The sequence below is a fragment of the Rhopalosiphum maidis genome, chromosome 3 (genome assembly GCF_003676215.2).
Source record: "Rhopalosiphum maidis isolate BTI-1 chromosome 3, ASM367621v3, whole genome shotgun sequence".
NCBI lineage: Eukaryota > Metazoa > Arthropoda > Insecta > Hemiptera > Aphididae > Rhopalosiphum > Rhopalosiphum maidis.
The window spans coordinates 40,324,429-40,342,056 of record NC_040879.1 but is presented as its reverse complement, the minus strand read 5'-3'; positions in this window follow the sequence as shown (position 1 = coordinate 40,342,056).

Below are 17,628 nucleotides of genomic sequence, written 5' to 3'. Positions count from 1 at the left end.
ATTTGGCTTCAAGCCAAACCATTCCACCATTCACCAATTGCATCGCGTAGTTGATACCATTTCCTCGTCTTTAGAAAAAAAACAATTTTGTGCAACCACTTTTCTGGACGTATCTCAAGCGTTTAACAGGGTCTGGCACGATGGTCTCATGTTTAAACTAAAAAAATTTCTCCCGGCGCTTTACTTTCTACTAATTAAGTCCTACCTGAGCGACCGAACCTTCGCTGTACGCCAGAATTCGAGCTACTCGAACTATTTTAATATTTTAGCCGGAGTTCCTCAAGGCAGCGACATCGCTCCCTTCCTATACAACGTATTTACTCATGACATACCTAAAACATCATTTACCGAACTCGGTACCTACGCTGATGATACTGCAATCGTGGCTTCTCATGAAAATCCTACTACAGCTTCCAAAATGATTCAAAGACACCTTAACATAATCTATCAATGGACAAGGCGATGGAAAATCAAAATAAATGAATCTAAGTCCTCCTTCATTACATTTACGTTAAAAAGAGAAACATGCCCACAAGTTACAATAAACAATATTTTAATCCCTGTTTGCTCCGAGGTAAAATACTTAGGCCTTATATTAGATAATAAACTAACTTGGAATTCCCATATTAAAAACAAACGTAAAGCCTTAAACGCCCGTCTTCATATATTAAGGCCTCTCCTGCGGTCTAAAATGAACATTAATAACAAATTATTAATTTATAAGTCTCTACTTAAACCACTATGGAAATACGGTATCCAGTTATGGGGAACCGCAAAACCCTCCAACACCAAAAAAATTCAAGCCTTTCAATCCATCTGCCTCCGCCTACTTTCCTCTGCACCCTGGTACATAACGATTAATAATCTTCACAAAGATCTTAAAGTACAAACTTTAAATCAAATTGCCAAAATGTACTATGTTAGATTTCACAATAAACTTCAGTCACACTCAAACCCCTTGATTATTAAACTATCAACAAAAACTTTACCCGATAACCCTCAACGAAGGTTAAAAAGAAAATGGTGCAGGGACCTTTTATCCTATAAAAAAAAAAAAAAAACCAATATTAACAGACAGTAAATAAATTTATCACGTGCTGGGTGTTACCACTGGGTAATTCCCCAAAATCAGAATATTCATTGTTGCTTGTTGTATTCTTTTATCTCATCTAATTAATGTGCATATTTGTTGTATAGATTGTAGATTGTCTAATTACTCAATAAAAAAAAAAAAAAAAAAAATGAGCTCATGATCACAATTTGGACACTTGCTATCTTAAAATATACAGGGATGTCCATGTCCTCCATGACATTCAAATATTGACAATATTATATTGTAGATTTGTAGGTATAGTTACAATAAAAATTAGCAATACTACACGATATACGCAGTAGTATAGGAGAATATGGCGACAAATATAGAACGACAACGCTATAGAATTTTTAAAAACTAAAGGTAAAAATCATTAAACCTTACGATTTAATTAGATACCTACTATATATATTTACAATTAGTTTATTTACATTATTTAAATGGTTCTCATTTAGTAGGTACATTATTGCACCCCGTCAAATATTTAAAAAATTGAATTCAAACATAATGTAATAACAATAATACCTTATTTTATTATATTTTGTATTACCTATAACATTTTAGTGATGTGCATTTTACATAAAAATTTTTTTTGGTAATTGACCGAGTAAATTTACTAAATTTAAGGTAAAATTGGTAAATTTTTCTATTAAAATTCAATTTATTTATAGTGTATCTAATAATTTTTTCCAGAGGTGGAAAACGTTTTTAAAAAAACGTTATTAAGCAAAAAAAACAACGGTAAAACAATAACGAAATTAAAAACGTAAAAAATATATTTTAGGTAAATGGTGCTTATATGGAGAAGAATGGTTGTTTTTATTAGATGACAATGGTCCAGATACAAATGTTAGAAAAACGATGAAGTACTTCGAAAGTTCTGTACAATAGTTGATAGTCTGGCTCTTCTTCCCTTGGATGAAGTTAAAAATAACATGGCGTATTTAAAACAAAATATATCATATGGAGCAGAAGATTTTTTTGATATATTTTGAAACAACCTATGTTAATGGTTCTTTTAAACGAATAGGTACTAACGAGTTAAAAATTCGTTTTCGAAGGATTCCTCCTATTTATTATTGGTATATCCATCACCAAGTATATTTTTATGGTTATTCTATAGAAAAAAAAAACAAATTCTCAATATATATAATAATATAATATAATAGATTTACATTTTATATAATTTTTTTTGATTTTGTTTATTACAATCCCTTAATAATATATATCGACATGTTAGTATCTGAATAAATATATGTATTACTTATATTAAATTTGTGAACATAAATATATCGTGTAGGATAAACCAATAGTAAAATGGACCTTTATTACTACTAGTGCTGTACGTGTGTGGTGAAAATATGAACTACTGAACCGTAACACAAATCTGACGGAGTGATTGGCCGGCGATAGCTAACCTGTATAGTGTACATCTTAAACCGTGATGAACAGTCACCTATTGAAGATGAAGATTTTCAGTCATTTTGTTGGAGACGTTATTTTATACGTATGGCAGTCAGCTATTTAGTATTTTTATATATCTGGTTTGGCTATTGGTCGGCGCGTCGTCGTGTTATATAGTGCTTTCTATAGAAAGACGTTCAGAAAGCCATGACGTAAAACAAGAAGCACGTTTTTATTATTGTATTGCAATACTTGTTGTCACTGTTGCCGTTTTCTACTTAAAAAATTACCAGTGTGGGTGTACATCGACTGCGTGATCAGAGTTCAGTTAGTTCTTGTGGTTATGACCACAGCGCCGATCCAGCTTTGAATACGACCAGCTACGGTCTCTTTGGTGCGAAACTCCTCCATATTCGAACGAGCTCCGTTATTATGAATCAGTAGATTGGCGAGAAAAGGTCAGTAGTTTTCTTCTCCAATTCCTTACGGACTTACGATACCTTTTATACATTATTAATTGTATAGTAAAACACAGCTGTTATTGAATTTATTTGTTATATTGCATTTGTTGTTTTTTATATTATTTTATAACATTCTTGTATATTGTCAATTTCTTTATTATTTAATTATTGTGGTAATCCCTCCTTTCTCATCAGTGCACGAGTCATCGCCGTCCATAAGCCAAACAAGGTAAGTCCGGCGTTGGCGAAACACACATTACTTCGTGCCCCTTCCTCGCCCGCAATGGTGTTTTTATTCAGTGTCTAGCTCTCCCATGTCAACGGCGACTAGGGCATTTGGCACACCAGTTCTCCGTGCGACCTTTGTGGAAACACGACTTGTTTATCGCCTAATTTTCGCGTTCGTGATTGTTATTGTTTAACTTAACTAAATCGGTGTGCACCGTAGCCCGTCTTGTGTCTGTTAGCAGTTCGTTTCTATTTAATGTTTATCCGCCACCTTTCGATACAATACGTCTCGGTGTGACCAAAACACACGCGTCACGTGGAATCTATTAAAAAAAAACCCCATAAATACATTATTCGTTTTTATTATGATTTATATAAAAACCTCTCTGGTCCGCCACTCCGGTTGATCCGACCATAGTATTATTGACATGAATAATTTAATAATACATTTGTATTTTCCAATTTATAGTAGATATATTAAATTGAATGCTAGTTTAATATTTCCTTTATTAGGGTTCTGTTTATTCTGATAATCCGACCTCTTTCGTGTCCCGACCACACACCAGTCCTGAAGGTGACGGATAGAGAGGTTCTACTGTATCATAAAACAAATTAACATATGTTACTTATTATAAAATATACAAGTTTAGCTGCAATTTATATTTAACATTGTCATTTATCATTTGTACCTACATAATTAAAAAAAAAAAAAATTATGGGTAAAAAATATAAAATAATTGTCATTTGTATATAATTAAAAAAAATGTTAAATAATTTTAAAAATGTACCAAATGTGAACAAATTAAAAATAACCTAGTACCATTGTTTTCTAATGTTATAGCTAACTACCATTTGAAAATCTAATTTACTTATCTCATATTTTGTAATTTGTACACATAAACTTTTTGAGCAGCTTTCAGTTATTGTTTTGTACCAAGTTTTGTACTTACATAATCTCCTACATTATATAATGCCAATTGTCTTGGTCTGCAGCAACTACTATTTTAATTTTTTTGATTAAATTCCAAATTGTAGGAGCACAGAACAGTAATAGTAATTGATAATAGAACTTTTAAAAGCGGTTATTTCAACCCTTTGTGTTATTGTTGGTGTGATGTCCACCTTTTAATGTTAATTCATGTACATTCCACGTAAACGATGGAAATATGAGAGGAATTTTACGCAAATGCAAGGATGAAGCAGTTCTTATTCGGCATTCGACTACAAGTTTCATTTATATAATAAAAACAAAAGGTCTTCCGCATGAGATGGTATATTTTCTATTAAGCACGTCATTCCATCTGGCACTTTATCCAGAAGCAGAAAAGCTAAACTGGCAATCATACCACAAAACTTTCTTAAGTCACCATCTTGTTTGTAAATGGTTGCCAAACCAAGTTTTTGTAATTTTCAATGAGCCGACTGACATAAATGACAAAAATACCCATTTATTATATTAATGTGGTTTCCTAAAATATTTTTAACGGAATTTATTACAGCTAATTTAAAATCTAATCTTGGAGCTGTATGGGTTTTACATTAATTTATTATAATATAATAAATTGACCGAATGGGCAAAACAACCAATTTGTCAATAATTCATTTCACGTACTGCTGCTGTGATATTTGGAGCATTATCGATAACTATAACTTCAATTTTATAGTTAATGTTCCTATCAACTGTAACTTTTTTAAGATAATTGGCCAGATTTATTGACGTATGGCTTTGGTAAAAATTCTTCGCATGAGAGACAAATTGAACTAAGCGTGCCATTGTAATCTATGAAGTGAGCTGTTACAGCTAAGTAGCTTTTATTGTTTATTTAGGTCCAACTATCAGTTGTCAAAGAAATATCAGTCGAGAGAGAGTTGACCATGTCGGGTCGTTGTTTCCCGTAGTGGCGGTTGATAAAGTGCAGACAGGTCGCTGCGGTGACTGTACTTTGTACTGGCAACTGTTGCGTACCGTGTCATACTCCTCCTCCAAACCCACCACACCGGGTATACTTGTACCGGTGTCGTGGCATCGTGAGGTGTAGGTTTGCTTGCACCACCACTTGCGGTGGGATCGCGTCCCTAGTTTCCCGTTATGGCCAGTTGGGTGACGTGGCCGGAGTGAAAAACGGGTTGTCGTATGTCATCTCCGGCATTCCCTCCAACGACAAACCGGGAGCGGTTAGCCAGGCGTCCTCTGAAGAGTCTACCGAGTTCGCATCCTGACCGGGCCGCTTCTGGCTGGTGGACGGTACTTGCTCCTTGAGTTTTTCACTCTTGGGCACAGGTTGGTCCACCTCCATCGCCGCCGGTGGTCCGCTGACGGCCTTCAGGTCCGAGGTCGGCTTCGGGTGCTTTGCTAGCTGCGATTGCTGGCTTGCAGCAAGCCTCCTGATCTTCCTGATCTTCCTCTTCTCCTTCAGCTGTTGGAACTTACCTCCGGCGTGGAGGCTCCCCGTGACGTCCCGGGTACCCTTGTTTAATCTTCCGATATTACTTACTAAATTAGTTTGAAATATCAATAATATATAAATAAATAAATAATATAATAATTTTAAACAAATAATCAATATTTTCAATTACGGTAAATAATATATAAATAAAAAAAAATATCTATAACCTATTAATTCCTATTTTATAATCGTTTTCTCAAATTGAAGTAAATTTTTTTTAAAAATGTGTCCACTCGAATCTGATTGGTATTTAACCGTTCACATAATGTTTTTAATCTTTTTTGAACGTTTCTCGATTTTATTTCATAATCTTCTTGATATCTTTTTTTTTAATCCTTATTCTGCTAATTTTCTATGAGTACTCTGGCATAGATGATAGAAACAACCATTTATTATTAAATGTTTCCCTAATCCTTTTTTCGCTACATTGTTTATAGCTTTTTCAAAATTTATTTTTTTGTTTAATGGATCTGGAAAAAGATTGTTCTTTTCACAGACTGATAGGATAGCATTAAACATTATTTCATAAATACTTTGATTTTTTTTTCAAGTAAATAGAAAAAAACAGTAAAAAATTCATTATATTTTTTAATTCTTATAATGTAAAGTTGCGAAAAATGTTTCGGGGCTAATCCAAAATATCTGCATACCAGGTATTTGCACATGCTAAACAGCTTGTTTTATTTTATTTTTATCAGTGTTTATTTTTATTTTGTACTTAATACAACTGTATTAAATTCGTTTTAATTTAAAACTTGAAATTCTTATGTAAATTATAATTAAAATTAAAATACCCATTAAGTACAATTAATTTTATCTATTTAATTTTTTGTATCTACTTATTAATTTAATGAAAAATGAATACCTACATACTTTATGTTTTTAAATCTTTTAAATTATCAGGTACTTATGGAAAACTTTTGAGTTCTTTGATTTTGGTTAGGATTTTTTTATTCATTTTTCTATGGGAAGTTTTTTAAGAATACTTTCTGCTTTCAGAGCATGGAACTTAGTAATGAGTTTCAAATTTCATTTGGATCAGTTCAAACCATATTGACGACTGATTTAGACATGAGAAGAGTTGCAGCCAAATTTGTACCAAAACTGCTCTCAGGTGAGCAAAAAGAAAATCGAAAACAGATCGCCACTGATTTGCTAGAGTGTTCCGAATCTGATCATTTTTTTTTAAAATCAATTATAACTGGTGACGAGACTTGGGTATATGGCTACGATCCAGAAACAAAGGTACAATCTTCGCAGTGGAAGACACCTGATTCACCACGACCCAAAAAAGCTCGTCAAGTTCGGAGTCAAGTGAAGGTCATGTTGACCGTTTTTTTTGACTACCATCATCTTCTTCATCATGAGTATGCTCCTAAAGGACAGACTATAACAAAGGAGTACTACATTGATGTTCTTCGCCGTTTACGAGACGCTGTACGAAGAAAAAGACCCGAGTTTAAAGAGTCTGGTAGTTGGAAATTGCATCACGATAATGCACCAGCCCATTCAGCCCATGTTGTGCAGCAGTTTTTGGCTAAACATGGTATCCCAGTTGTTTCTCAACCCCCCTATTCACCAGACCTAGCTCCATGTGATTTTTTTTTATTCCCAAAAATAAAAATGGCGCTTAAGGGTAAACGTTTTCAAGATGTAGATGAAATAAAACAAAATGCGACGGAGCGGCTACGAGGAGTTTCTAAAAATGACTTCCACAGGTGTTTTCAAAAATGGCAGGAACGTTGGAGAACATGTATGGACTCAGAAGGAGCATACTTTGAAGGAGATTGAATGTAAATAACTTTATCTAATATATTTTTTTTTTTTTTTAACAGTCTCGATACTTTTTGATTAGACCTCGTATATATCCTACTAATATCTTAACTGACAAGTCATCTCCGTTCAGAATCGTTTTTTTGTATTCAATGATACCTGTCATTTTATTCAAATTTAACATATCCATTATAGTGACTTACTGTCCATTTACTATACAGCAGAGCGATACCCACTTGCCCACCTTTTTTCAATTATCTCAAATACCCGGGTCACATGGCAAAAAACTATAACTGAGTTCAGGATAACGGTGTATTATCTTTTTTATTCCAAATAAGTTCTCCTCTGGCAATGTGAGGTAATGTTAAGGTACTCCAGAATTTATGCATAAAGTATAAATTCTTAGTTGTCGTTTGTAGAACACATCACCAGGTATATGTGGCAAAAGTAAATTTTGTTGATAATCAAAAGTTAATACTTCTAATTTGTTTATTATCCTTTGCTTCTATTGTTTTTTTGTTCAATATCAGCATAAAAAACATCAGCCTTCATAATATGTAACTGTTTCAGTTTCATAATTTTTCTTTGTCTTTACATCAACTGCTGTATTTATAAAAACTTTATATTTAATTTAAATTTATATTTGTGGTCTCTCACAAGTTTGGCATGTATCTTAACAAGGATATTAGTATTCATGTGATATTAGACGACATTGTAAATATAATGTTTAGTAGCTGAATTGTATTATAACAATATATATTATTTAATCATACATTCATACTTATAGTCTGTTTCTGTATGTATACTATCCTAAACCGCAGAACCAAAAATGTATAAATTCGGTTATCGCAATTCTTGAGAAGAGATTTGCCATTCGATATTTTTGATTGGGTAAATCTACAAATTGGTACTGACTTTCAAACTGCAATGCAGTAAGGAGAGTTTTACCTAAAATAATGCTGACTGATTGGATTTTGGTTTCATTTTAGTCAGGTTTGTATATTATATCCTGCAAAATTACATTTTAAATTTAACTTCCATTATTGTGGTTTTATATTTTATATTTATTTGATTATAGATTATTTTACGATTTATTCAGATTCATAACATCGTTCTGTTAATTTGCAATAATAGTAATATCAGTACTGTTATTAGAATGATGATTTTAATGCTTGAAACATTTTAAAATCTGGAAAATAAATAAAAAAATAAATTCAGATCTTCCTACGATTTCCACATTCTTGGAGGTTTCGTGGATATACAAGAATTGACAAGTAATACGGATGTATCTGTACGTCTTTGAAGATATTTTTAAATATATTTTTATTCAGACCAATAATTGTAATAATATTCTGTTATTATTGGCAAAGGTATTAATTATATTACAGTGTCCGTGTCAATTTGAGTATCATTTTTGCACGAAAGTACCATTACACTTTCAAGCCAAAAAATGTAGGGGTAGCAGCTGCTATTCTAGAATCTTCTAGTGTGCGCCAATGCATGTAATCTGATAAATAACATAATAATATACAAAAACAATAGCATAAGTCTGTCAACAAGGTACCAAAGGTTCATACTATAAGTAGAACCCTCTTTTGATACTACGGGCAGAATGCTCCTGTCATCTAAGCCTGCCTTATTACAGTCTATATTCCAACTTAACAAACAAGTAGCCATTTCTACTAAGGTCTTCGCTACTTTTTGTTATACTCTTATAATATTGTCTATTACTTTTAAAAGTATGCCTCGGAAGACGAAAGGTACAGACAGTAGGAAGATCAACAAAAGAAAGTAGAGTTCATGAGCATGGCCATAATAAAAGAAAAGTACCATTATCTATTGACAATCCGAGGCAGGTAGAACACTAAGTAGTGGCTATCCTATGGTAAAGGTGTTATGAACTAATTTATAGGAACTAAACCAATTATCAAGTGTAACTTTATAATTTTGTGTCTTGGTACATTTTCAACAAGAATTTTTACGATATCACCACTTATACCGAGTTCTGGCTTATTGTATTATTTCCCTATAAATTTGAAAATCATACATAATAACTTTAAATCCCCATTTTTGGAACTTATTTTTATTATACTGTTTTAAATTACTATGCCTTTTGAATGGAATTATAAATTCATCAATTGAATTAAATTCTTTGGGTTCTGAAAATGAACAATTTTTACGAAATGTGGCGATAAAAGGTCGTATTTTGAACAACTTATCATAATTTACATGATTATGTGACAAAACATTAGCAAAACTTTTTCAATCTGACCAATTCATGCGATATATAAGCATTTTTACAATACCAGAATATGTACGAACACCATTACATTTTTCCATTTCTAATATCGCTGAATTAACTGAAAAGCTTGTTTTTTGGGTAGATTATATATACATTTTTAAAATAATTATAGGGAGTTAAACATAAATAACTAACCCGTGGTGAAACCGAAAAAATGGTAATTCTGGTTTACTGGATAACTCAGAATTAACTAATCAAAACTTCAACTCCTACTTAGTGAAACCGTCAATTATTAACAATAATAAAATAAAATTTGTAATAATAAATTTTGCTATATGGTATGGTTCTAGAAATATGCAACTAGCCACATCAAGTTTTATTGACATCAAGGAAGTGAATAAGATAAAAGAAATGTCTTTAAGAGAAATTGTATTTTTAACTGGAGGTCGAGGTTTTTTTAGCTGTAAAGGCAAATGTCAAACTAAAAAAAGTGCTTGTTTTAAAGATAATTTAAAATGTAAATTTCGCTGCCATAATTCACAAGCTAGTTTAAATACCTATTTGTACCTATATGATTTTTTAGGAATAATATACCTACAAAATTTTTTTTTTTAATTTTTGCTACATGGATATCCAAATGACGGGACAGGTTCCGTTGATGACGGGTTAGGTATCAATTTCACGAAAAATAATCCATATTGTGTAATTACGTGAAGTGGAGAAATTGCGGTTCCATTTCGTGAATCGTTCAATAACGTGATATGGATGCGACATATATATATAGTACTTGATAGGTAAGACCTTGTCACACCTATAAACTGTACAAATAAAAAAATAATATAATATGTATTATTTGCAATTCAGAAAAAATTACTACTAAAGAACAAAAATACATGTAATAAACCTTAATACAAATTAAAGTGAATCCCCCATAGTACCGGATTCGCTTATGTAGAATATAATATAACCTTCATGTTCAAATCTCCTAAAACCAGCATTTTCTCCACCGAAATACAAGCCTTAGAAAACGCAATCTCACATTCGGCGACGTTAGTGTCGAAGAAATATTCATTATTAGTGACTCTCTCGGTGCACTCCTTGTTCTTAAAAACCCGTACCCCAAAAATGAAATCATACAAACCATTCAAGAAATGATATCTTACTTGAGAAAAAAATGTAATTTCTATGGGTCCCCTCGTAAATTGGCATAATAGGCAACGAACGAAGCAATAACATAAACTAACTCAATAATAACTAATAAAATTCCAAGATGCTTTCATAATAATTCGTGGTTTAACTAAATGGTTAGAAGATTCCAAACACAAATAAGCTGAAAAATATCAAAACATCGATTGTCCTGTTGAAATCCTCCTCTCCCTTATCAAGGCATGAACTGGTGGTTATCACAAGGACCAGGATAGGACACACCCGTCTAACACACTTAAACCTCATTACAAAAGAAGACTACCCGATCTGTGATAGACAACTGACTATAAAACATATCATACTAGATTAATAAACCTATTGAAATAATGAAATTCGAACCTATTAAAGAAGTACTTACAGAGAAAAACTAGGAAAATATTTTCACGTTTTTCAAGGACATGGGTTTATTAAAGTTACTCAAAGTTAATTGCTACTATTAATTCCTTTAAAATGTCCAACATGATGTAGAAATAAAATAACCTTAAAACTGTGTTAAAATTGTATGATTATTTGAGTATAATTTTCAGGATAATAACCTGTTTTCGAAGTTTTTTAACCTAAAAAAAAAAAATTAAAGCACAAATTTAATATAATATATATATTATTTATAAATATACTTTTTTAGTTTCATTGTAATAAGTGCTGGTAATAAGTTTGTGTATATTATACTATACCTATAATCATGTTTTTTGTAGCATGTTTCAACCAGTTCTTAACCGATAAAATAATTTCAGCTTCGGTAAACAGGAATTAATTTAAGAACAATTTCTGTGATGAATGAAAAATATTTTAACACAATTTTATAATTTTATACATTTTTTTATAATGACTCAATTAAACTGAAAACATATAAAAAATACCTAAATTACAAGCTTATAGATAAAATAATACATATTTCATAAATTTAATTTTATTGAGAAATACATTTTATTTACCCAGAATTATTTAACAGCAACAAATTTGAAGAAAATTTTTTTTTCTTCTTAACCCACTATTTAATGGCTAATTTGTTAGGAAATATTCTTCTTAGAATTAATTTATTGACCTCGTATACTTTTGTTCCTCCTATTCTACTTAAAGTTCTCGTCTGAATGAAAAAACATAAATTAAATGATTACAAAACTTGCAAGTAGTAGTGCATCCGAAGCTAGTTTTAATAATATTAAAACAGAATAATTAAAGAGTTACCATGTCGACTAGATGATTTTATTCACAATAATTTAGATTCTTCAAACAGGGCAATGATTTTGCATGAAGATAATGAATTAGAATCTGGTAAAAGCCAATGCAATATAGATGAAAATATAGGCGGTCTGATGAAAGAAAATAATGAAAAATTTGGATGAAAAACAATTAGTGACAATTGTATAGCTTCCCAAGATACATTAATAACATTCGATGACAACAGCTTACACAAGGTTGTATTTGAGAGAATAAATGATGATGAAATAATAGCAACAGAAAATTGACGTGGAAAAAGAGAGTTAAAATCAATAAAGCAAAAAAAAAAAATCATATTTCTCAAACGTTTTGAACGCTTTAGATGTAGACCTAAATTCTCAGGTAAATAAAAAGTCTTTAGGTATGATTTTAAATGGTAGTTCGAAAAAAATGAAATGCAAAATTATAAATAAAAATAAAATTGAATTTCTAAATACAGGGTGTTCTGGTTCAACTATTTGCTAGTGCTATAACAGATAGTACCTATTCAATATGGAAATTTATATTTTTGATGAATACAAATCAGGACTCTTCTTCGAACTTCTCCGATGTTTTACAAAAAACGGTGTAACTAACAAAGTACTTGTATATGACTTGAGAGCTAAAATTTTATACCACATATCACCACATAATGAACTTTTACGCTCAATTGCACGAGTTGGCTGTCACTATCATAAAAAATAAATGATAAATAAAGTATTGAATGATGTAAATATAGCCGATGAAATTCATAAATGCTCTAATAAACATTGTCAACGGCTGATGAAAACAGTACCAGTTACATGTATTCCGTAATCATATTATTCTAATGATTTTGGGGATTTACAAGAACATATTGATCGTACAATTTTAAGCAAATTATCCGCAAAATTATGGTATACTGAAAAGTAAAGTAAGTGGTTTTAAAATTTTGCAACAATTCACTACCAGGTCAATCATTTTTTTTTGATTTGCTAAAAAACTGGTTGTCCACAAAAATTGAAAATAAGTCTACAAAATAACGTAAATAATAAAATTTAAGAAATTTCAAATAAACATGCTGTCGAAATGATGATGCTATTTCTGAGTATGATGAACTATTCTGTAATTGAAAATGTCAGTCGGTTAAGATTTAATTAAGAGGAAGAATATGTGGAGAAGAAAGCTTTAAAGATTAAACAGTAACCATTAAGGCCAATCTCTGCCAAGCGTTTGTGATACGTCGATAAAAACACAGGTACAGTAGTTTTTTCCATTGAGAGTGATATATTGCATTGACAATTCTATGGGCTTGATCAATGGTATTATGTAAGGATCTGACGTAACCTAACCCAAATAGACGACCTTTAAGTGATAACAACCCACGAGTTTTTGAAAATTTGAAAAATATTTGTACAACTTTTGAAAGTGATGTAAAAATAAATAAAAAAAATAGCATTCCACCCTATTTTGAAGGGTTTGTATGGACTATTACTTCACTATAAAAAATTTATGAATTTGAAAAATTAAAAATGTATTTAAATACTGGAAAAAATTCTTTTTTTATTATGACAAACCGATTAACACAAGACCAACTAGAACGTTTTTTCTCTATAATGCGCCAAAAAAACGGTTACAATAAAAATCTAACTGCTCGAACATTTCGATGTTGTTTTGGGACCATTTGTACATATAGCTTAATGAAATGTTCAGAAAAATTCAATTGTGAACATAATGATGATGAATTTTTAAATGTAGATGTTCTGAAAGATATTCAAATAGAAACAAATTTAAACGAAGACGATACGACCAAAATAAATGACGAAATTATTAATATAAATACAGTAACTGAAGTAATAAGTTATCTTTCTATAAGCCCTATATCAAAATCAAGTCCTGTTATGAATTTAAATCAATTATTAGAAAATTGTTCTATTGTGTATTTAGCTGGATATATAGCTAGCGATGTACAGAAATGTGAAGAATTATTAATTCTAACACCACAATATCTTCAAGATAAAAATCAATTACTTTTATTACATAAATCATACGGTGATGGTAAAAATATTGAAGTGCTTAAAAATCATTTTAATGACATTAAACATGAGAAAAAAATGTTATCTCAATTAATGGACAAAACCAAAACTGTTGATAACAACGACGTACTTACTAAAGCCCAATCATGCTTTGAACACTATATTTATATGATAGAATTATTGTACAAAGTTAAAATTTATAATGAATGTAATTGGATAAATTGTGATTTACACAACAAAGCAATTCAACATGTGGCAAAATTGCGGATTTTACAACACAATTAAATTCTATAATTTATAAAATTATGAATAATGTATGTACTCATTTTTACTTTGTAATTAATTATAATTTGTATATAAAAACAACGATAAGATACATTTAAGTATTCAATGTAAATTTGGCAAGTATTATACAATAATTATTAAATTATTCCTCATCTGCGATAAAAAAAAAACAACGTAAGTATACTTCCTACTGTTCCAAATTTTAATCTGTTATCAAATTAAATTACACGAATTTAAATTTTTGTGTGTATATTTTTAGTAAATTGTAATAATTTCCTTATTTATAATATCTCACAATTTTCAGTCGTACCGGTTATCTTTAACTGAAATATAGGTATTTTACAATGTTAATAGTGAGAGTATATATTATTTAAATATTTAATATACTCATTAATTGGCATAATCACTCCAAGAACTCATCTGAGATCACTCCGTACTTTATCTACATCAGGTATTTTAACTCTAACAGACTTTCCAATATTTCCTTGACAACATTTTTTTTCGGACACTTCCGTAATTTTTTTTGGCTTGAATTGTCAAGTTATTTATTTAATCTTTCCTATTTTGGTTAATTGATGTTTGTCTTGTTTATGTTTGTTTTCAAATATTTGTTCTTCATATTCTTCTTTTTCTACTTTACAAATTACTTCATTTTCGTTTTTGTTAGAAAAGACGTTTTGACTTTAAGACAACCAGAAGTTCTTCTTCGGTTTTTAATTTTGCAATCATATTTGCAGGTAATAAATAAACCGTTAAATCGACTTTAGGAGGTGTACCAAACATCGCTTCATATCGTGAATGTTTTGTTTATATGCTACTACGACTTTTATATGATTGGTATTTTGGTATACTGTTAAGTGTTAATAGTTCATCACCTTCTACAATATGTTAACTCCCAGCTGCATATAATAAATCAAGTACCTCATATTGGTCTTCAGTTGGTGACTTTTTAAACTTCATATTTTTAATATACTTATTGCTTATACTATCTTGTGCAAGAAAATTAGTACTTATATTTGATTTTATTTCAGTATGTACTAGGAGAGCTTTATATGCAGCTTCAAATTGAGTTACTGTCGGATTATTATTGAAGCCTCCTTAGCTCTTAAAGCAGAAAATAACATCTTCAGATAGTCTTGGCTAAACTTGTAGCTTAAAATAAATTTAAAATAACCACCATTAATAAGAACATTAGTTAAATTTATTAAAGATTTAAGGCATAATATTAATCCTTCAAATCCTGTACTTCTATTTAATTGCATTAATAAATTAATAACTTTTACCAGTATCAGGTACCACTTTGGATTCAAAAGATCCTTATTTATTGTGAAACTCTTTAAACTGTTTTGGTGGACTATGTACATGTATAGTTGGAATAGCAGTTTCTTTTAATTTCCTTTTACACCGAGGAGAATAATTTAGAAGAGTTTCTAGTATAGGCTTCACGTAGCAATCATTCTCAAAGTGGGCGGAACAAATCCTAGCTAAAATGTATAAAATTTCATTTTGTACGGTTTTTAATTTTATTTTTTTATGTGTGTTTTGTAAATATGTATTAATATTTTTGTTAGTTATAACAAATGAATTAATTATTTTGTACTTATTATGAAGCTTGTAATTTTTGATTATTAAACTTTTACCTATAGATTTTTATAATACATATCTTCTAAGTTCTAATAATGTAATAAAAATCTTTCAATGTACAGTATGTTGATCATTATATGCGTTATGCAGTCAGTATTATTTACATAACTCATGGTGGCATACTTATCAGACTGTACATTTATATTAGGTTTACCAGCAACTATAACCTATAGGTTTGAAAAATAAGATTTCTTGGAAACCTATGAAACCTATATTGTGAACCAAAATTAGAGGTCTCTTTGGAAGGGCGAGGCACGTTTGGGCCAGGGACATTTAGGTGACTAATAAAAATGCAACCTGTTTGGACCATGATTTTGTGAATCCATTTGGGCCAATTTTTTTTAGTACATTTTAAATAAAGTACTTCTAATTAATTACTAGAAAGCCCGATTATGCCCGTTTCACATGGACGCGTATCGTACGCTAGCGCTTTTATTTTACATTGGTTAAGTTCATACACGCCGTATCGGCGAGTAAAACGTGCCATCGTCGGAGTAATAAGATGTTCAGTTAAACTGTGTAAACTAATTTGTAATTTGTAGACTATGTACAGAACAAAATTATTTATAATTGATAACTGACCAAAAACCCACAGTTATATTATTATATTATACATACGTATAATACAAATATACAATAAATAATAGATATCTGTTACAAAACAGCCTTATCGGCCGGTGCGATAATACCTACTAATTGGCAATATTGCAGTTATTCAGTTTTACATTATTATCAAAAATTTAAAACACTGTTCTACGTATGCACAATGGTGACATCGAGGCCCTGTTTCTATAGCTCATACCATACTAGGTTAGTATTAGTATTTTCAATTTTGGTTAGTGCACTCTTAATATTCGTGTAGTCAAAATGGATATCCAAATCGAAAATGTTTTCCAAACAAAACGAGGTAATACGTGTATAACTATTGATAATTTTAAACTCAGTAAATGTAATATTTTAATGAATAGTAATATTCGTTTTCGGTGTACAAATCGTTCGTGCAACGTGACTATTATTGTTAATGATAAGCTAAATGAAATAATTGAAACCAAAAATCTTCCTCACAATCATCCTCCTTTAAAAGATAATTCTATCAAATTGGACATCATTAGAACAGCTATAAAAAGAAAAGGGACAGAAGACCTGAATAATAAACCAAACAAAATTATTACCCCGCGCGACTAAATGTGAAAAAAAAACCGTGCGACCGATTGAAGGTTAATCATCATAATTTAAGTTAATAATAATTGTTGACAACGGAAGTCAGTAGACTAGTAATTTTCAAGATTTGGCCTATAAAAATCCTTTGCCGGTTGTATTACCATGGAATAAATTAAGATTTGTTCTATTATAGAACAAATCTTAAATTAGTTCTATATAGAACGAATTATTGCTGTCATACCTAAGTATTTAGCCATAAACTGATTAGTATATGTTAGATAATCCACAGATATATACAATAATTAGATAGCTAACTGATTATATCTGACGCACTATGAACAAGAAGCCGAAAACCATATGCGTGGTAGTCACAATGTTTTGATTTGTTATCAGTTTATCACTTCAAATTTATTATCATTATTGTTATTGTGTATTGTTTTCATATTTTATAATATAAATATTATCCTTA